We start from the raw sequence: 22,283 nt of genomic DNA on the forward strand, positions 1-22,283 counted from the left end.
CTCCCGTTGCGGAGTGCAGGCTCCGGACGCGCAGGCTCAGCGGCTATGGCTCACGGGCCCAGCCGCTCCGCGGCACGTGGGATCCTCCCGGACCGGGGCACGAACCCGTGTCTCCTGCATCGGCAGGCGGACTCTCAACCACTGCGCCACCAGGGAAGCCCTCCTCACTAAGTTTTAAAGAACTTACATGATGCCAGAAATAATTCATCTGACTTCTTCCCTTTAATTTCTTAAACTAAGGGAGTTACCTAGGAATTTTGGCATAATGCAGACATAACTTTGAGAAGTACACTTTCACCAAGAATGAGAAGTCAAAGAAGCAACACAGTTTCATCTAAATTAAAAAGAAATTAATTCATCACAGAGACAACTGTCAGAATGCTACAATCTCAGATCAAACAGAAGTCTTGGGAAAACCTTCCACATTGGGGAACTAGCTTGAAACAAACATGTGACAGACATTTTAAAGTTTCCCTTTTGAATAAGATTTGCTTACACAAGGACAGGTGGCATTCTTATTTCTATCTAAATTCAAAATACAAATAATTGTCCTGCAATTCCCTCCCTCTTTTGTACCTTCTAGGGCATCTATAGCCCTGTCAAGACATGTCTTTAGGCCCTAAAATAATTCGTTCAGCAAAAATGACTAGTGCTGTTCCACTCAAGCATATTTGAGACTGTCAGCAAACTTTTTCTGTAAAAGGCCAGATGGTAAATATTTCTGGTTTTGTGGGCCATGTAATTTCTACTGCAACTATTTGACTCTGCTGTTACAGCATGAAAGCAGCTGCAGACAACATGTAAACACGTGAGCATGGCTGTGTCCCAATAAAACTTTATTTATGGGCACAAATTTGAATTTCATATTTTCACATGTCCTGAAGTATTCTTCATCTTCTGATTTTTTTCCCAAGCATTTCAAACTGTAAAACCCAATGCGAGCTCACAGGTCATACCAAAACAGGTGGTGGGCCAACCCTTGTCTAACACTAAGCTTCCTGATGTTTCATGATTCCTGATAATAGGTTTTATGAGAGTACTTACGCTGCTGCAAAATAACAGCTGGATACTGTCCCCATGGACACTAGATATTGGGGTTAAACACCTCAAACTACAAATGTCAGTCTGTTACAAAGAGAAGTAGCAAAATTTTTGGTGTGTTGGTGATAACTGGGGAATAGGAGGAACAAAGACCCTTCCCTCTCTGGTAATATCTTCAAATTCTCAAAGACAGGTTCAAATTGCCCAGAAAAGTAAGGGTTTGGTAGGTTAGAGACGAATTTCTCCATCATCTATAACAAGAAAGCCATGATGCTAAAGTTAATTAAATTAAATGCCACTTACACACTCAGAAGTTAAACTGCTTGTTCTTCTACCTGAAATTGGTCGAGCTTATGGTAAAAGATTTCCTAGTTCAGAGTAAGAGGGAGAAAAGAGCTGTGTGAATCAGTGAAGTCCAGAAGGTAAAAAAAAAAAAAAAAAAAAAAAAAAAAAAATCCTTAAAGAAATAGAGTTTGCTATTTTCAAAAAGTGAGAGCTAGGCTGGCCGTGTGTGGAGCTCCTCAGATCCCCTCCCCAGGAAAACAAACATAACTGGTAACAAATATTTTTTTAAAAACCATTTAAAGTCTCTATAAATTGTCTTAAGAACATACAGCAAATGGAGAAACCTTTACTTGAGAAAATCGATTAAATCTTGATAAGAAGACTGAGACTCTAGTATTTGAGCTATAATCTGCTCTTCCCCTACCCTCGAGCCCAGAGTGACAATTCTACTCTGGATGGGTACAGCCAAGAAGATGGGACCCCCTCCCACCCTCAGCTTCAAGTCTAGGGTGGCAGTTTCTCCCTGGGAAGGCTAGGCCACCAGCATCCTCATTCACCACAGCCCTGCCCTGTAGAAGCTCTAGTCCAGGCAAGCATGGTCAAGAGGACCAGGGCTCCATTTCTCCACCGCGTTCCCACTTGTACGGCAGAAGCTCTCTCTTAGGTGAAATAGGCCAAGAATACTGGGCCCTGATCATCTATGTCCCAGCTCACATAGGGCAAAGGTTCCATGCCAAGAGAGGCAAGCTGAGAAGACCAGGGACTGCTACCTTTGCCCAGCACCCCGCTCATAGCAGGGTATCACTCTGAGAGAGGCAGGCTGCTACCCCGCCCTCCCCAGCTCTGGAGCAGTGGTGCAGAGGCTCTGACTAGGGTAGAGGCATGCTGTAAGAACAGAGAGCTTTGCAACTCTCCCTAAGGGGACTGACCTTATGTGAAACATAGCATGGAGAAGTTCAAACCTACAGGCACTGTCAAAGACATTGGAGATTTTTATGGCAAGAAATTAAGAGGAGGCTGGTAGCTCCATGATAGCAATGAGTGAAAGGTAGACAAGCTAGAAGTTTAACAAAGAGAAACAGGGGAAGAGAGAGTTATGAAAGGCTTCCTGCGGTCAGAGTGAACCTTAAAGACCAGCTTTAAAAACTACCCCTGCCAAGAAGCCCAATGTTAATGATATTAGACTGTGGAACATTTATGTCTCCAGTGATTGGCAAAAACAATAAAGCAATCAGCTAACAATTAGGGGAGACTAACAACTGGATGTAATATCAAGAGAGGAAGATCAGTCAGAAACTTAACAGGGAAACTGGGGAAAGAGATAGTCAAAGAGAGCCCAGCTATAACCACTGTCATCCCCAGGTGGGGATGGGAGGGTTAGGGTAGCTGTGTGCATGTTCAAGGCTGCACCTTCTGAGGAGTGACATCAGAGGCTGCACACTGGAGGAAACAGGCTTCAATGAACTAGTCCAGCAAAGTCACTAAACAAATAAACCAGCAAACAGGAACAAGTTCCAGAGGCAGGAGGGAGAAAAGTCAGTATCCAGAGTTGCTACATTATCTAAAATGTCTAGTTCTTAGCAACAAAAAATACAAAACATGCAAAGAAACAGGACAGTATGATCTGTATATAGGAGAAACAGCAGGCACCAAGTAACTGCCTTTGAAAGGACCCAGGTATTGGACTTTGGAGACAAAGACTTGAAAATTACTATTACAGATATGTTCAAAGAACTAAGGGAAACCATACTTAACAAATTAAAGGCATAACTACAATGCATCATCAAATACAGAATATCAATGAAGAATCAGGAATTACCAAAGAAGAAGCAAATGGAAATTCTGGACTTAAAAAGCATAATAACAAAAATTAAAAATTCACTGAAGGGGCCCCCAACAGGAAATTTAAGTGGAAGAAAGAATCAGTAAACTTGTAGACAGATCAATAGGGATTATGCAAACTGAAGAACAGAGAGAAAAAAGAATGAAGAAAAATGAACAGAGCCTCAAAGAAATGTGGGACACCATCAAGTGCACCAACAAACACAACTCATAATGGGAGTCCTGAAAGGAGAGGAAAGAAGCATAAAAATACTGAAAGAAATCATTGCTGAAAACTTCACACATTTGATTAAATGAATCTACATATCCAAGAAGTTAAATAAATTCCAAGTAGGATAAACTCAAACAGATCCACACCCAGATACACTGTAGTCAAAATTGTGAAAGACAAAGTCTTGAAAACAGCAAGGGAAACAAGCGTCTTATCGTGTACAAGGGCAACCCAATAAAATAAACATCTGACTTTTCATCAGAAACAGTGAACGCTAGAAGGCAGTAGGACGACATATTCAAAGTGATGAGAGAAAACAAAGTGAACCAACAATCTTATATCTAGCAAAACTACCTTTTAAAAATGAAGACGAGGGACTTCCCTGGCGGTCCAGTGGTTAAGACTCCACACTCCCAATGCAAGGGGCACGGGTTTGGGGGATCCCTGGCTGGGGAAATAAGATCCTGCACACTGTGTGGTGCACCCTTAAAAAAAATCAATCTAAAAATAAAGGTGAATCTAATGTCACTGAACGTATACAAAGTCTCTAGAGAAAATGTGAACACCCTAATAAAGGATCTGAAAGAAAATCTGAGGGGAAATAAAGACATTTTCAGGTAAACAAAAACTGAGATAATTTGTTCCTAGCAGACCTGTCTTACAAAAAGTATTAAAGGAAGCTCTTCAGGCTGAAAGCAAGTGACACCAGACAGTAATTTTAATTCACATGATAAAAACAAAGTATGCAATGTAGTTGGTTATACAGGTAATTTTAAGAGACAATATAGTTGCTAATTTCTTCTTTCTTAACTGGTTTAAAAGACAATTGCATAAGATGATGTATATAATCATATGTTGGGGCCTGTAACATATAGATATGTAATATATTTGACACTAGAAGTACAAAAGATGCAGATGGAAACAAAGCTGTATTGGAAAAAGGAAATAGCACCATTTGGTAACTTGAATCCACAGAAACAAATGAAAAGAATCAGAAATGGTAAACAAACAAGTTAATGTAACTCTATAAGTACTGATTTTCCTTTCTTCTCTCAGCTTTGTTAAAAGATAATATTATACAGAGTAATAATTCTAACAAAAATACATACAAAGACTACAGCTAAATAAACCTGAGTATCCATAAGAGGTAGGTGAGTTGAAGGTGCAGGAATCCAACCTATTTGGATAGAATTGTTACAGGTTTTAAAACTATTTCCAAAACAAATATTTCTGCTGCAATCTTGACAGTCTTCCTTTAGCAAACCTATTCTACCCAAATAGCACAAAAGTTAACTTTTCCCCAGTCCTGCTCTAATCCTCAGTAATGAGGCGTGAAAAAAAAAGATTTTGACAAATATATGCTCTGTGCTGTCACAGGTTATGGCTCAAGTGGGCAGAGCAGCAGTGGTGGAGGCTGGTGAAAGCCTGCCCACAGCTGGAACGGATCTGATCCTCTGAGCAAACATTTAGCCTCCGTTTGAGAAAATAAGGAGAAAGAAAGGGAATGCATGAACTCTGAAAACAACTGAACAAGTTTAATGAACAGGACTGAGGAGACAGCAGGCATCTGGAGCCTTGGAAAAGTAAAAATACTTCCTTTGAGAAAATCTTTCATAAAGATTTTTAAAATCTTTAATAAAGTGTATATAGAAGTTTAAAAAATTTTACAGAAGGAAACTGGGGCTCATGACTACATTTGAAAAAGCAATTCATAAACTTCCAAATGAAAGCACAGGCTCTTGAGTGCAGTACTTTTGTTCTTACAAAGAATAGGCCCAAACATCTTCAAATGATGGAACACATTCAGACTTTTGTTGGTGGGGGAGACCCAAAATTAAAAAGAAAAACATTGATTAGCATAACACATGTTCAACAGCAAACCAGGCTTGGATATTTGAAATTGTTACATTTATAAATGGAAACATCTCAAGAATCCAGCTCATTAAAACAAATTTAACAAAGGCAGCTTAGTTTCCTACATAAATGGGCATTAGAACCAGTATGCTAGGCACATAACTATGTAAACCCTTAATCCAAACACTCTTCAAGTATTTCCAAAAGGATGATTCTGATACAGTAAGTGAAGTCAGAGAGCAGAGTAAAAGCTACTGGTCTCTGACACTATGAGGGTAGGGAGTAGAGGAATCCGTCCTCTGAAGTTTTTAGTTCTAAACTTAGCAACTGAGATTTCCCAAACTACTACTATCTACAAATATCACCACAATGAACAGTTCATCCCGTAGCATCACTAGGTTAAATAATAGGTATCTTTAAAAAAGCTCTCATTACAAAAGTGTGGTTATAAAAATACATTTTTTTTTTTTTTTTTTTTTTTTTGCGGTACGCAGGCCTCTCACTGCTGTGGCCTCTCCCGCTGCGGAGCACAGGCTCCGGACGCGCAGGCTCAGCGGCCATGGCTCACGGGCCCAGCCGCTCCGCGGCATGTGGGATCTTCCCGGACCGGGGCACGAACCCCTGTCCCCTGCATCGGCAGGCGGACCCTCAACCACTGCGCCACCAGGGAAGCCCAAATGCCATAATTTTTAATGCCTGCCTAATATACCAACCAGTGAATATGTATAATGTACTTCATTATTCTATTATTTAACTTTGTTTTGAAACTTTTCTTACTATACACTGAGACGAACACCTTTGCATATGGCATCTTTACACTGTGGTCTTTTCCTAAGAATAGCTTCCCAGGAGTGAGATTACTAGAGCAAGTTTAAGGTTCTTGATATGTGTGGCCAAGTTGCTGTCAAAAAGGATGGAGCAATTTATACTCCCAGTGGTAGTGTACGAAGGCACTTCAATTTCATCACTGTCTCAGGAGAGCTGGGTAGTGGGTTTTTTTTTTCACATTTGCTAAGTTAGGTAAAAAAGAAATAACTTATGATTATTGAAATAGGAAGTATCATATCAGCTCAAGCACAGCAAGATAGTGGACAATTTGTATAGCCAAAGATTGAATCCCAACTCTGCTCCATACTAGATGATGACCTTGGAAAATGTACTTATCCACCTAAACCTCAGTTTTCTCATGTTTAAAATGAAGACAATAATACTGTCAATTTCTTTAAGTGATAGAGGCTTAAAGACGGTCATGGCACATAGTGGACATCCAATAAAAGTATTAGCTATGTTAGATAGTTCTAGACCAGACCAGACCGGGAATTCTGAACCCGGAGCCCATTAATTCTTGGGGGTCTGTGAACTTGAATGAGAAAAAAAAAATTCCACCTCTGCCATCATTTGCCTTTAATTGAAATGCAACAGAGCCTAGGTAACCCATTCTTGTTTCAGCAGGACATGGGACTTTGTCACTAATAGAAATCACAAAATTTTTCATGTCACATTACAGTTCCCGCAGAGATCTCAAAGTAACTTTTATACTTATCACTACTCCAAAATTATGACAGTTTTTAGACTTGCTGCTTCATTTTATTATTTGAGACATTAGTAAAGGAGGACACAGATTACAATATACAACTTTAAAAGTATTTTTGATAACTATATTTCAGTATAAATATAGTCATACTGAAATATAGTTGGTCTCCTTTGTAATCCTTTGTATTTATTTAAGCACTTTAAGATACATTCTGAGAAGGGGTCCATAGGCTCCTCCAGACTGACAAAGGAGTCCCAGGCCCCCAAAATGTAAGAAACCCTGCTCTGGACTCCAAGCAGATGTTTCACATAGAACAGCCTACCTATAGCCCTAAAACATCAGAGATTCTTCAGTGGGCTTCATATATGAACATTTCCATGATAATAGTGTGAGTCCCATCCATAAACAACTGTCTGGATTCTCCATGACAGCCCAGGAGAGCAGAGCATGTTGGGGTCTCAACCTAAGTGCCCATCAGGTTCAACCATGGCCACTAACCAAGAACACGTGGGACGCACCCCCCCAGCAGGCTCCTCTGCAGGCACCCTGTGCAGGAAGGCCAGCACAGAAACACAAGCGAAGGGGCCTCATTACACCAGCACTTAGTTTTGTTTATGGCTAGCAGCAGCTCACATAGTTGGTCAAAACAGCACAAGTTTTATAAATTAATTATTTGGAGCAAATAAAATGTGTAAGAATTTATCCCAACCAATTCATGATGAGACTTTCAGCTTGACCTTCCAGGGAACATTTTAAAAGTAATGATACAAACATTTAATCAGTCAACAAATGGCCTACTCAAAAGAAGGGGGAAAAATCTAAGGCAGACCGAAGGTGGTTTAATACTACTCATGAGGCAAGCTGATTTCTGAGCACTTACGGAAGAATGCCTATCTTGATTGCTGGCAGATTCACGTTTTGGAGCTTAAATCTTGTAATACAAATGGGCTGTAAATCCTTAGTGAAAACTAGAATTTAAACAGCATAGAAAATTGTTCCCAAGAAAATTTAGGGAGCAAATGCGCAAACCTAAGACAATTAAAAAATTATTTAACATAACCGTGTCTGACAAAGTCAATTATTAAGGAAGAAAATCTAGGTCAGGTACCACTCTAAAAAAAAATTATTACAAGGTACAATTCTTTGTCTAGTCAGTTAAAGGAGAATTTTTAAAAATCAGCATGCATGCACATCAGGGAAATGCATTTTTTTTAAGATCAATGCAAATAGCATTGTACGTTGCTATCTTTCTATATTGGCCTGGTCATAAGAGGAACAAATGCATATACAGAAGCTGAGTAACAATTTCAATTGGATAATCAGACTACTGTGCCACTGAAAGGTGAATGAAGACATCCCTGCTGGAAACATGCCATGTAGCACCAACTGAGCTATTCCAAGAGTCCATCTGCTTTGTTCAAATAACAGAATGGCTATCATAAAGTCAGAGAATTATTTCAGAGCTGGCACAAATCACAGTAATCACTTTATTAATAATCATCTCATTTTATAAGGGAGGAAACCGATTCCCAGCAAGGCTAACCAACTGGCCCACAGATGACCACAGAGCCAGGTAAATCTCATGTCCTCCCCCTCCCTTGCTAGACTTCTTGTCACTAAACTGTCAATCCAGCTTAATTCTGAAATATCCTTAAATAGACACGGACATGACATACAAAACAAAATGCCCAACACCAACAGATGAGTGGATGGTGAAGTTTATGGTATGTGAATTACATCTTAAAGAAAATAAATGGGTATCATGGGACACTAAAGACTTATTCAGTTGGTAGGCAGAATTAAATATTTCTATCTCGGTTCTGACATTGGCACTGTGAAATGTGACATTACTCCTGTGATATTCAAGAGGTACAGAGAAAAGTTTTATGGTTCACACCTCCAAAGTACTCCAACTTATTTATTTATTCAGAGTACTCCAATTTAAAAGAGAACACAGACCACAGGCATGAAGGGGAAAAAAAGACAAAAAAAGACTTGAACAGAGAACTTAAGATGAGGTAGAAATAAAAAATAGCTATACAAATGAAATAAATACTCAAAGGACAGACATCTTTACGTAAATCACATTCAATGCGTAAAATAAAATTCTCCCTCTCCATCTACTATGAGAGCTAGCCTTCCTGTTTGAAATTGAGTCTTCACTAATAAAAGTGGTAGAAATTCTGATTCTGAATTCAGAAAATCCAAAGGATATGGAAAGTAGAAAAGAAATTTAACTGCCTTTTTACCAAAGTGTCCCTAAGCAATCTACATCATCCTTGGTAATTTTGGATCCCAAGCCAAAGCAAACTGAAGAACTGAGGAAGGCAAGAGGGAAGGACCAGGAGAAATTCTGTTATTCTAAACTTGAGGCCTCAGTGGGCTTGTAAGCCAGGTAAAAGACTTCCAGTATTGGGCTTCCCTGGTGGCGCAGTGGTTGCGCGTCCGCCTGCCGATGCAGGGGAACCGGGTTTGCGCCCCGGCCTGGGAGGATCCCACATGCCGCGGAGCGGCTGGGCCCGTGAGCCGTGGCCGCTGAGCCTGCGCGTCCGGAGCCTGTGCTCCGCAATGGGAGAGGCCACAACAGAGGAAGGCCCGCATACCACAAAAACTGCGCGTCTGGAGCCTGTGCCCCGCAACGGGACAGGCCACACCAGTGAGAACCACAAAAAAAAAAAAAAAAAAAAAAAAAAAAAAAAAGACTTCCAGTATTGTAGACAATACCCCCAATACTGCCAATGTCTGTTTCTCAAAGAATTTTCACTTCACTGGGATCATAGAGATAACTATTTTGATGGGAACAATGAGCTTCTTTTAAATCTCACTGGCTTTCCAGAGGAAAAAAATAATTACCTAGTCAAGAACCAGATTAGTTTTTTAATAAGGTGCTTTTTAGTAACAGGATCCTAGCTTGGAAATTTAACTCTGCTTTTAAAAAACCATCTCTGATCTCTGGCTTTAGGACATGACAAATGAAAGTAAGGTCTAGTTTACTTTGAACAATTTCTTCTACAAGTATTGGGTGGAAAACCTCATCTTCTGCTAGTAATTTTCCTGGGGGACAAGGAAGGTTTATGTCCCCATGCTTCCTCTCAGGTGAGGCTACGCATAGCTTCCAAATAATTTCCCATCAATTCAAAGGAAAAAATTATATCTGTGCATCTCAGCTTTCGAGGTACATGCTTAGTCTTGGGGTATATATGATTTACATATTTCTCAAGTAAAATGATTATAAGGTGGTGGACAGTCAGGCGTACGTACACCCACATCCCCCCTTCAAGGAAGGACGTGCTGCCCCAGCTACCAGGAGCATTGTAGCTCTCACCCCTGCTGTCAGCCCCTTCTGGAACTGCCTCAGCTGCAGAGAGCACTTCACTCAACGTCACTCTCCTTCCAGTGAGGGATGGATACAGGAGAATAAAGGCCTGGCCATCCCATCCCAACTCAGAACTACTCCGAAAGGTCATTCCAGCTCAGAGCTCCCCAGGGGGGGATAGGCCAATGCTGCCACTGAGCCTGCATCCCAGTTGGATTTCTCTCTCTTCCCAGTCCTGCTTCCTGCCCTCCTCTCCCTCAGAGGTGATCCCAAGGGCACTCCTCAATAAATCTGTTCACTAAACTCAGTCTCAGAGTCCACTTCGTGGGAGGAATCAACCTGCAAAATATCACGTAACTTTGAAAGTATGGTTATATTTACAAAGGAAAATTAAAACAAACAAAGAATACCTGTGGACTATGTACAATAATAACAAACTACCAGGAAGTTCCAAGGTTTAATTGATAAAATAGTCTCTCGGGGTTGGCTACATTTTCACTCTTGTTTTCATAAAGGCTATATTTTCACTCTTGTTTTTGATTGTTCATCATATAAGTATGTCTTCTGAAGTGATAAAATGCTGAAAGGGTCTATCTTTGTTATCTCTAAAGCAGTAGAAGATAACCTAAGAATCAAAATGGATGAAAATAATATATGAAAAGAAGTCATTTTTATGGCTCTCTGATCAAAAACTGAATTCCATTTTAACTCAAATACTGAATTACGAAGCAAAATATGATGTGTGAAAGATTTCTGTGAAAGGTATTTCTTTTTAAAGCTTTTAAAAAATATTTACTTATTAATTTATTTATTTTGGTTGCGCTGGGTCTTAGTTGCAGCAGGTGGGCTCCTTAGTTGCAACACACGGACTCCTTAGTTGCGGCATGTGAACTCTTAGTTGCAGCATGCATGTGGGATCTAGTTCCCTGACCAGGGATCGAACCTGGGCCCCCTGAATTGGGAGCGTGCAATCTTAACCACTGTGCCACGAGGGACGTCCCGAAAGGTACTTTGTAAAAACAAATCTTGAAAAGGAAATTAAGAAAACAATTTCATTTATAAGAATATCCAAAAGAATAAAATATCCAGGAATAAATTTAACTGAGAAGGTAAAAGACTTGTACACAGAAAGCTATAAAACGTTGCTGAAAGAAATTAAAGGGGACCTAAATAAATGGAAAGACATCCTGTGTTTTTGGATTGGAAGACTTAATACTGTTAAGTCTTAAAGTGATAAACAGATACAATGCAATCCCTATCAAAATTCCAATGGCCTTTTTTGTAGAAATGGAAAAGTTGATTCTCAAATTCATATGGAACTGCAAGTGGTCCCAAATGGCCAAAAGGGTGTTGAAAAAGAAGAACAAAGTTGGGGGAATCAGATTTCCTAATTTCAAAATGTACTATAAAGGTACAGTAGTCAAAACAGCATGGTACTGGCATAAAAGTAAACATACAAGTCAATGGAATAGAATGTCAAGTCCAGAAGCAAACCCTTACATTTATGATCAGTTGGTTCTGACAAAGGTGCCAAGAAAATTCAATGGGGAAGGAATAGTCTTTTTAAGAAATGGTGCTGGGACATCCGGAGAGCCACATGCAAAAGAAAGAAGCTGGACCCCTACCTCACACCAGACACAAAAATTACCTCAAAATGGGTCAGAGAAATAAATGTAAGAGCCAAAACTATAAAACTTTAAAAGGAAACATAGGAGTAAATTCTTCGTCACCTTGGTTTAGGCTAAGAGTTCTTAGATACAACACCAAAAGCATGAGCCATAAAAGAAGTAATTGATAAAAGTCTCTGATAAGAGCCTTGCTTCCAGAACACACAAAGAACTCTACAGCTCCATAGTAAGACTAAAAAATCCAACTAAAAATAAGCAAAAGACTTGAATAGACATGTCACCAAAAAAAGACTATGAATGGCTAATAAGCACATGAGAAGATGCTCAACATCATTACCCACTAGGGAAATACAAAACGACAATAGGACACCACTCCATACTCACTAAAATGGATATAATAAAAAGACAGACAATACCAAGTATTGATGAGGATGTGAAGAAGCCAGACCTCTCATTGCTGATGGAAATGTTAAACGGTATAGCCACCTTGCACACTATTTTTACAGTTTCTTACAAAGTCAAACATATATTTACTATATGATCCAGCAATTCCATTCCTAGGTATCTACCCAAGAGGAATGAAGACATATTTCCAACACAAAGACTGGTACTTGAATGTCTATAGCAACATTATGAATAAAAGCAAAAAGTGGAGACAATCCAAATGTCCATCAACTGGGGAATATATAAATACAACGTGGAATATCCATGAACTAGAATACTTTTCAGCAACAAAAAAGAACTACTGATACTTGCTACATCATGGGTGAACCTCACAAACATCATGCTAAGTAAAAGAAACTAGATGCAAAAGAGCACATTATTGTATCCTTCCATTTCTATGAAAAGTCCTGAAAAGGTAAATCTATAACACATAAAGCAAATTAGTGGTTGCTTGGGGCTGGGATGGGAACAGGCATTGTCTGGAAACAAGTATATTTTGGGGTGATGGAAATGCTCTAAAACTGGGTTGTAGTGATGGCTGCACAACTCTTAAAAATCACTGAACTGTGTGTACACAGGTGCATTTTATGGTATGTCAATTATACCTAAAGAGTTAAAAACAACAACAACAACAACAACCCTGGAACACGAGACTATAAGCATCAGCTGAAAAAGAGGTGAGCACAAAAGGCGATACTGTGTTGCCGAAGAACAGAAGAGCCCAGAAGGGCTGCAGGTCTGGTCCAGCCCGAAGTCTAGAGATTGGCTTCCCATCCTTTACATCCCTGCAAAGCAACTGCTCCTAGAAATGGCAGCAAATGTAGCCATCTGTGATGGCTAATTTTGCGTGTCAACTTGACTGGCCACAGGGTGCCTATATTAAACATTATTTCTGGGTGTGTCTGTGAGGGTGTCTCTGAATGAGATTAGCCTCTGGATCAGTGGACTCAGTCAGGTAGACTGCCCTCCCCACTGTGGGTGGGCGTCATCCAATCCACCGAGGCCTGACCAGGACAAAAGTCAGAGGAGGAGGAATTTGCCCTCTTTTTCCTGCCTAACTGCTTGATCTGGGACACCTCATCTCATCTTCTCTGATCTACACCATCGGCTCCCCTGGTTCTCAGGCCTTTGGACTTAAACCGAATTACACCACTGGCTTTTCTGGGTCTGCAGCCTGCGGATGGTAGACTGTTGGGCTTCTCAGCCTCCATAATTACGTGAGGTAATTCCTCATAATAAATATCTCTATCTCCCTCTTTCTATATCTCCAATTGGTTCTGTTTCTCTAGAGCAGGGGTCCCCAACCCCTGGGCCGCGGGCCGGTACCAGTCCATGGCCTGTTAGGAACCAGGCAGCACAGCAGGAGGTGAGTGGCAGGACAGCGAGTGAAGCTTCGTCTGCGCTCCCCATCGCTCGCATTACCGCCCGAACCGTCCCCCACCCGCCCCCGCCCCCGCCTGTGGCAAAATTGTCTTCCACGGAATCAGTCCCTGGTGCCATAAAGGTTGGGGACTGCTACTCTCTAGAGCCCTGGCTAATACACTATCCCTCTACCAAATGAAGCCGAGTTCCACACATCATCAGGCACAATTCTAGAAACATAAAATACTCCCTGAAGGCAGAGATCTCAACGCATCTTGGTTTCCATATATTCATAAATCACTTCAAGCACCCAGCCGCATGTTCAGTGTGTGGCATTTAATCTGTACCTGACTCACAGGACTTTATAATTCACCAAATACAACTATGTTGTATCTCTCTTTTTTAAAGCTATCCAATTATCCCAGACCCACAATTTCATCAGATTCTCGCTCAAAACCTCTGGTGTTACACGATCTATACCCCTGCTTCCAAGCAGCATTACCTCCATCCATGTGGAGGGGACAAGTGAACAAACTCTTCTTAAAAGCCAGCTGATTTACTTTGACATTCTATTTCAATGTTTAATCACCATTACTTGTGAGATGTCTATTCTGCTGACCCCAACCTTTTATCAGTTTGCCCTACTTCCATGACATCTGGAGTAGAAGTAACCACTTCCCTGCTTCCTGAAAAGGGATAACATTTGGAAATGACCATGAACAATACCTCCTGAGGTTTGCTTCCCTTCAACTTTTCCTCTTAGGTGCTATTTTCAACCCTTCCAGTCACCTCTGGTCCTTTATTTTGTTCTCCTGAATGCTCTAAATTTTCGTGCCCCATCAAGCATGACAACCAGTCCTGGGCACAGAATTCTAAAGTAATGCCGAATACAGCAGAGAGATTCATTGCCAAATTGTTTAGAATAAGTTTGTTCCTAAAAAACAAACAAAAGCCTAGGGAGAATGACGCTGCGGTAGAATTACCAAGAATGTGAAGGAATTCCTGGGTGTTTAGACAAGGGAGAACATACCAGAAGGGAGGGTATGTAGTAGAATGGTAACAGAATGACACTAAGTCTCCCCGAGAACAGGATTTCTAGACTCCGACACAACTAACAGTCAGGACGTAAAAATAGTTTTCTTCCTTGCACCTTGCCTAAATGTAATTCTGGTTTTAAGGAATAACTGTTTCCTAGACATTCCTTGTTATTAAACCCAAGTTACGTCTTTTCACTTGTACAACAAATATGGAACACGGACAATGAGTGCTGGAAGTTATCTATGAACGCAACGACAGAGTGCAACCTTCTCATTTCACTGACAAGGGCACTGAGGATTGGGGTGGGGGATGGGATGGCTGCCCAAAGTTACTAAGAGACCGAGCTGGGACTACACCCTGTGCCTCCCAGCCTCAGGCCCAATCTCCTCTGACTGGATTCCTGTCTCCAAGGAGGTAAGTTAAGAAATCAAGATCTAGAAAGAACAGGAAAGAGCCCATAGTGGGCAGTATCAGCATGTAAATGGGACAAAATGAAGTGACAAATCTTCCCATTTCTTTTCCCAAGAAAACCACCTTGGTGCCGTATTTTCAGGTCAGCTTATTAAACCCACACTCCAGTGGTAATGATATAAACTGTACTTGTTCTGTTTCTAGAATTTCATCCTCGGGCTTGGAGGAGGAGAGTCAAGGCTTCCACCTCCAGCAGGGAGCTCTGCCTGGGTGCTGGGGAAGCCTGGGCCCCGCGGCTGCAGGGTGGGACCCTCTGTGGAGGGGGGACGTCACGCCAAGCTCCCGCTCCCCTGCGGAGGGAGCCTTCGGGAGACCTCTACCTCCTGGGCCCTTTTCTCCCTCTCCCGCTGGGAACTCCAACTGGACTAGGAAAAGAGGCAAGGGGCCCTGCCCTTCTAGAGGGTCAGTGGCTGAGGGCCAGAGGAAAGGGAAGAAAGAACTGTCCTTAGTCTAGGTCACAATCTCTTGGAGGACGGGCAGTTTTTGGGGGGGCGTGCATTCAGAGGTACAGGATAACCGTGGCACTATTTCCAAGGGCATGATCTTATTTGAATGTTTTTAGGGTGGGGGAGGGTTTCATGACACAAGTCAAACCAAAACCGTGTTATCACTATGTCACATCAGGAGACTCTAGCACATAAATGGAAAGAAGTGGAATTCCATACTGCTTCTTTTCAGCTTGTGGCAGGGAACTTTGGGCTAGGCTCCCACCTTAACTCCGGTGTAAGTTCATGTCTCTTTGTTGTGAGGGAAACTTTGGTGGGAAGTATGGAGGCACTGGCTCCAGCAGAAAGAATCCTGGTGGTCCAGAGGAACACCGACCCAGCTCGGAAGACAGCCGGGTGGTTCCAGGCTCAAAGTCCTAGTGTGTAACGAAGAACAAGTACACCTGCCTGACCTCGCCCTCTGCCCTGCACCCTGGGCAGCTGAGTGGGGCTGATCCAGCTGGCAGCTTGAGGGGTAGGGGTTTCTAGGTGTCCCCCTTAGAAACACAACCAACAGGTACAATTAGACATCACTTGGCTATCTGTGGGATTTTCAGGCAAACATTTTATATGTTTACATTCACAAAGTTAAAAACCTGAAAATACAATACTTACTGTGTTTTTTTGAGTAACTATATCCTGAAAAGAAAAGATAGGATCAATATAGCTTTTTTCCAAAACAATTTCCATAAGCACTAGTAAGCACTTTGTCCCCATGCCATCATCTGGCACCCATTTTAGAGCAAGAGTTAATCATTTGAAACCTCCCCCTGTAAAAAGCTTCCAAAAGGATGGGCCTCTAAGAAACGTAAAATTCATGTTCTAAGGAAAATTTATCATGATTGGTTAGCTTTGGAATTCCTGGGGGACATATATGGCTATAAGGATTTTCCCATAGCAATGGCAACGCTTCTGTCCAAAGATATTTTGAGATTCAAGTTCAGGGCTCTGAATGCCCTGCACCTCGCCTGCTCAGTGACAGCAACGAGGCGCATGGGCTGCCCACGCCTGGAACCATTTCTTGAGTCGTCAGTGTGAAGGCTGCAGGCCACCCCCCCGCCCAAGTCAGCCTTCCTACGGAAGGGGTGTTGCTGATAGGATTCCTGACACCTCACTGTAGTATTATATTTATATATATTCACAATAGGAATTTTCAAACTCAAACTCAGTGACAACAATTTTAGTCGGTTAACTTAGCATAATGGTTATGCAGCCCTTGACTGTATCATTTATGCACTGCAAGCCATTTGCTGAAAAAAGAAAACATAATTAAACAGCTGTCCCCGTAAAATGTGTTTTACGTGTTCTGAGATTTCTATTTTCTGACAAGTGCAGATCGCTTCTTCTGGTGTCAGATATAACTGAATACCCATTTCTGTTTTAGGAAGTATTTTTCCATATCATTAAAAATTAAAACTTATCTAGGTCATGGGACTTTCCAGAGGAGTTCACTAACGCACAAATGAGAAAAAAAATTTATTGAATTGGGAAAAAATACATTCTACTTTCATGTTTCTCACCAAAATACAGCTTAATAATCTACCCTTTCACATTTTCTAATTCTAAATATTTCTAAGCATAACCACTTTAGTGAATATCAAGTCAAAGAAAAGAAACCTAAATATCTAAAGTAATTTAGATTGGTTTATAGCCTTCTGGGAAACTATTTTACAACGTAAAGTATAATAGCAAAACAGTTTCTTCTTCCACTGTCACATGAATGACTCTTAAAATACAGTACTGTGCTAGGATGAGAGAGGACACACCTATGTAAGATGTATGTGATATATTAACAGATAAAGGTTACACATCTGAGATAGGTAGTATTTCTACCAGGAAATAATCCCAAATTGTTACAGAACCCAGAAACATCTGGTTAATATTAGACCTTAAGAAACACAAACAAAAATGTCCAATTTGCCATCACAAAATTGTGTCATTTATATACTAGTGACTTTTAATGCTAAGGTAGCTGAACATTTAGAAATGACATCCATGAAAGCTAACTCTGAACCAACGGCTCTCACCTCTGGCTGCACATTTGGGAGGTTAAAAAAAATCCCCTAGAGATCGTGACATAATTGATCTTGGCGTGGCCTGGGTATTGGGATATTTACAAGCCCCCCCAAATGATTTTAAAGTGCAGTCAAGGTTGAATAACACTGCTGTAAACAAACTAATCTTTTATTCCTGAAATGATTTAACATAGACCAGGATTTCCTGACTAATGTTAAGATATTAAACAATATTAATATTAGCTAAATTTTGTAATAACTCACATCTGACCTTCACATTTTACAAACAGGAGCATTTTAAAAAGTACTGTTATCCAAAAAAGCCTGTATCAAATTTGCAAAAATACATTTAAAAATTCTCAATAATTACTCAGCTGTGTATAAACACGCAAGTTTTCCGTTTTGCTTGGCTTTAAACTGGAGAGAAAAAATGACAGATTAAATACTGATTACATCTGTGCTAAACGTTTCTACCCATTTTGGTGACTGTTAAACATCTTCCTATTATTATGCAAGGTGAGATTTTTTTTTTTTAATGTGCAGGTTTGGACCAAATTGCCCAAGAGAGGATTCAAAGTGCTGTGTCTGCTTCAACAGAAACTAACAGGAGTTTTTGCGTTCACTTCCCCAATGAGCTTAGAAATATTCAAGTTGCCTGCAAACGCACATCTCTAGCACATACGCTCACATAGAAGCCAGGAAGTCACCTGTGTGAGCTAGAACCTGGGGTGGGAAGGAGGGAACTGCACAAGCAAATCTTTCTTGTTTTTCTCCAACCTCCTCTGCTACACGGACATTTCAACTGAACACACAATACTGCTTTCCCAAAACAAAGTATTCAGGAGAAGGTGAACAATACTCCTTACCTTCAATGAAAGAGCAGTGTCAGCATCGGGGTCGTGGTACAGGATCACATTATTGGCCACGTCAAAGCTTTCACGGACTCCAGGAATGGTAGAAGAGGGAAGGCTGTCTGGAGACATCACTCATGTCTACCACGGCAACATCTGAGATGAACAAGGAGGGGACAAGGTCGGGGAGAGAGAGGTGATCTACTTAATCTACTTTCTGATGATTGCCAATGGGGAGCTGCTGCAATGTGTATTTCTACCATCAGCCTTTTAGGTAAAGCAGAAGTAAGGAATGCTTTGATCAAAATTACCCCCATGAACTGCGGAAGAAAAGCAACAGGAATAAAAACTAAAAAGCAAAAAACTCTTCCTTCTTCAAAGTGCTGAGAACACAGTCTCACTTAAAAATTGCTGGTGGATTTATTTTAAATGTTATTTTTATTAGGAAATTTATCATATCCAAAGAATATATTTAGCTTATATATAAAGTATTAAGTATAATGAAATGAAAAACCGTGCAACCACCATGCAGCCCAAGACACAAAGTGTTATCTGTACTGTCAGAGCTCCATATGCCTCCTCCTAATTACATCTCTCCCTCCGGTCCAGACAACGCCTCCATCCTGATCTCTGCATTTATCAGTTCCCTGCATATATCTGTATATGCATATTATATATTATTATAATTAGGAATTCCTAAACAGTATATTGTTTAGTTTTGTATGTCTTTGAACTTTATATAAATAGTATCATACTGTATATATTCTTTGACTTGCTGGTTTTTGGTATGAAACAACCAACTTGTATGTCTAGCTCTAAGTTCATGCATTTTCACTTCAGCACATGATTTCTTCTTTTCCTATTTCAGACTGTTGTAATGAACATTCCTGCACCATGCTTCTGGTTCATATGTCACCATCAACTGGATGGCACAGATCACATGCCCCTGGAGTTGTGTCCTAGAGAGACTTTAATCTCCCCCTCTCAGAGGGGCAACACAGAGCGTCAATAAGGAAGAAACTTAAATTTGCCTAGTAGCACTGGACACCATTTCAAATCTAGTCATTTTCAAGAGAGTATCAGAGCTCCAAGTTTGACTGGACTTTCTCCACGATGTACAGCAGAAATTTGGGGAAATAGTGCCCAAACTTATGCTTGTGCTGCTGTGACTCACAGGAAGTCACTGAAAATCCCAATGAAACAGAACAGAGGCGATGTGAATAGGGACGTGAAGAAACAAAAAGGCAGAGAGCTGCTGCATCAGCACCAGGCACCACTGGGAGGCCTGAGACCAAGCCTTGGTAAGTCCTGGGTGGGCCTTTTTATTCCCTACTTTATGGGTTGCCTGCTCTATGCCAGGCACTGTGCTTGGTGCCAGGGACAGAAGTGTGAACAAGGCATAATCCCTTTCCTCAAAACCATGTTTAATACAACGGAGGCGACGGGAAGGCGGCAGTGGTTAGAATCAGGGTAAGGAAGGCTCAGATGAGGGAGGGGAACAGTGACAGAGGCACCCCTGGGGGGCACCGAACCCACACTCAGGTGGAGGGCAGTCAGGGAGGCTGAAAGCATGGGAGCTGTCTGGAGCCTGAGGGTCCATATGAGGCAGGAAAACTGGGGAGAGGATGGGCGGACGGAAAGGGAGGGAAAAAGCATTGTAGGAAGAGAAGGCAGCAAGTGCAAGCCAGAGGTCAGGGGGGTGTACATGTCGGGGCCACTGCAAATCATTTCACAGGACCAGAACACCTAAGAAGATGAACCTGGAAGGGTTAGTAGGTGCCAGACAGGTGAAGGGGTCTGAAGGCCATGTTAAGAGGGCTGGACACTAGCTTGAGCCAATGGGAAACCTATGGAAAGGGGTGGGGTTTTTTTGTTTTTTTTTTAATTTTCATTATGGAAAATTACAAATATATATATAAAAGTAGACAGAAGAGTATAATGGAACCCCTGTAGCCCCCACTTCCCTCAACAATTATCAACTCAGTCAGCCTTGTTTCATCTCTACTGCCATCCACACCACCCCCTTCCAAATAATTTTGAAACAAATCCCCGGTATCATATAATTTCATCTCCAAATACTTCAGTATGTTTTGTTAAAGGAACTCACAGAAAAAAACAACAACAAATAACCATAGCATCAATGTCTCATCATTATTAAAAAAAAATAATCATGAAGGGCTTAAACAGGAGACTATCATATCCAAATTCACCCTTTAGAGGTTATTGCTCAAGAAAGGACAAATGTATATGCTGAGGAAACACTTTTTACAACCCAGCCTGGTTAATTTATCTCAAATGGATACCTGGTCCCCAAAGACATCTGCTCAGAGTCAAAAATCACACTGCAGCTGAATCAATTAGACATTCTGCCCATATGAGTTTTCCCTGGACTCTATTACCTTCTCAAATTAAAAAGAATGTGTTTCCTACTAATGTTGTTAGGAAGTGGCAACACAGATGCTAATTCCAAGGCCGTGGGGACTTCTATAATTAGTTAACAAAGGACAGGAAGCAAATAGAGGAAGACAAAGGAAAGGGGCGGGAAGGGGCAGAGCAGGGGTGAAGGCCGGCAGCCCCCAATCATGCAGACCATTTTCACAGGAAACCTGCAACTTGGTGGAGTAGCTTGTAGCCAAGGAGGTTAAATTTTAATCTGGTGACATGAATTCCTGCTTTCCTCTGCCCTCTCAATGTTCTGTGCTGAGACCTGGCCTCACCAGGTCCACTAAGGAGCCCCACTGTGGCTCCACCAAGGGTTGGGATGGAGATTTTTCTTGGTGCCTCATTAAAACAGGACAGATTGAAGCAAGCTGGCTACTGAGTGACTCAGGGGGGAAATGCTGGACGCGTGATGGATTCCAGCCCTGAGCAGGACAGCATGGGACTTCATCACGCTACCTCAGAAAGGAAATCCTATTCAAAAGGCATGGTTGGGCAAAGCTTTTGCACAGTGAATTGCTAAGGAAAAAAGGGCAGAAACAAAGACATGTTTGCTGGAAAATGGGCAAGATAGTTTCACGTCGTCTTACTTAATCTTTGCAACAACACTCTGAGTACTCTCCAATCCCAGGAGCACGCAAGGGCCGCTGTGCCTGCACACCCATATCAGGGGGATAGTGGCCAGCACACGTTGAGGAAAGAGGCAGCAAGCATCCAAACTACAAACAGCCACTCAATTCCGGAAAAGAGCGTGGAGTAGATGGACTTGAGCTCATCTTCTCTCACAGAAACACCAAAACCACAACTAACTGCTGAGCAACCATTGACAAAAAAGACTGGAAGCTACCAAAAAAAGATTTTTTACATTCAAAGACAAAAAAGAAGCCACAAGGAGATGGTAGGAAGCGCACTTGTGGAACATAATCAAATCCCATACCCACCAGATGGACAACCCACAAACTGGAAAATAATTACATCGCAGAGGTCCTCCCATAAGAGTGAGAGTCCTGAGCCTCTGAGTGAGGTCTCAGAGACCTCTGGGACAACATTAAATGCACCAACATTTGCATCATAGGTGTCCCAGAAGAAATAGAGAGAAAGGGCCTGAGAAAATATTTGAAGAGATTATAGCTGAAAACTTCCCTAACATGAGAAAGAAAACATTCAACTTAAGTCCAGGAAGTGCAGAGAGTCCCATACAAGATAAACCCTAGGAGGAACACACCGAGACACATATTAAACTGACAAAAATTAAAGACAAAGAAAAAATATTAAAAGCAAGAAGGGAAAAGGGACAAGTAACATACGAGGGAATCCCCATAAGGGTATCAGCTGATTTTTCAGCAGAAACTCTGCAGGCCAGAAGGGAGTGACACGATATATTTAAAGTGATGAAAGGGAAAAACCTACAACCAAGAATATTCTCCCCAGCAAGGCTCTCATTCAGATTCAACAGTGAAATCAGAA

This window comes from Physeter macrocephalus, chromosome 21, assembly GCF_002837175.3.
Source record: "Physeter macrocephalus isolate SW-GA chromosome 21, ASM283717v5, whole genome shotgun sequence".
NCBI classification, from domain to species: Eukaryota; Metazoa; Chordata; class Mammalia; order Artiodactyla; family Physeteridae; genus Physeter; species Physeter macrocephalus.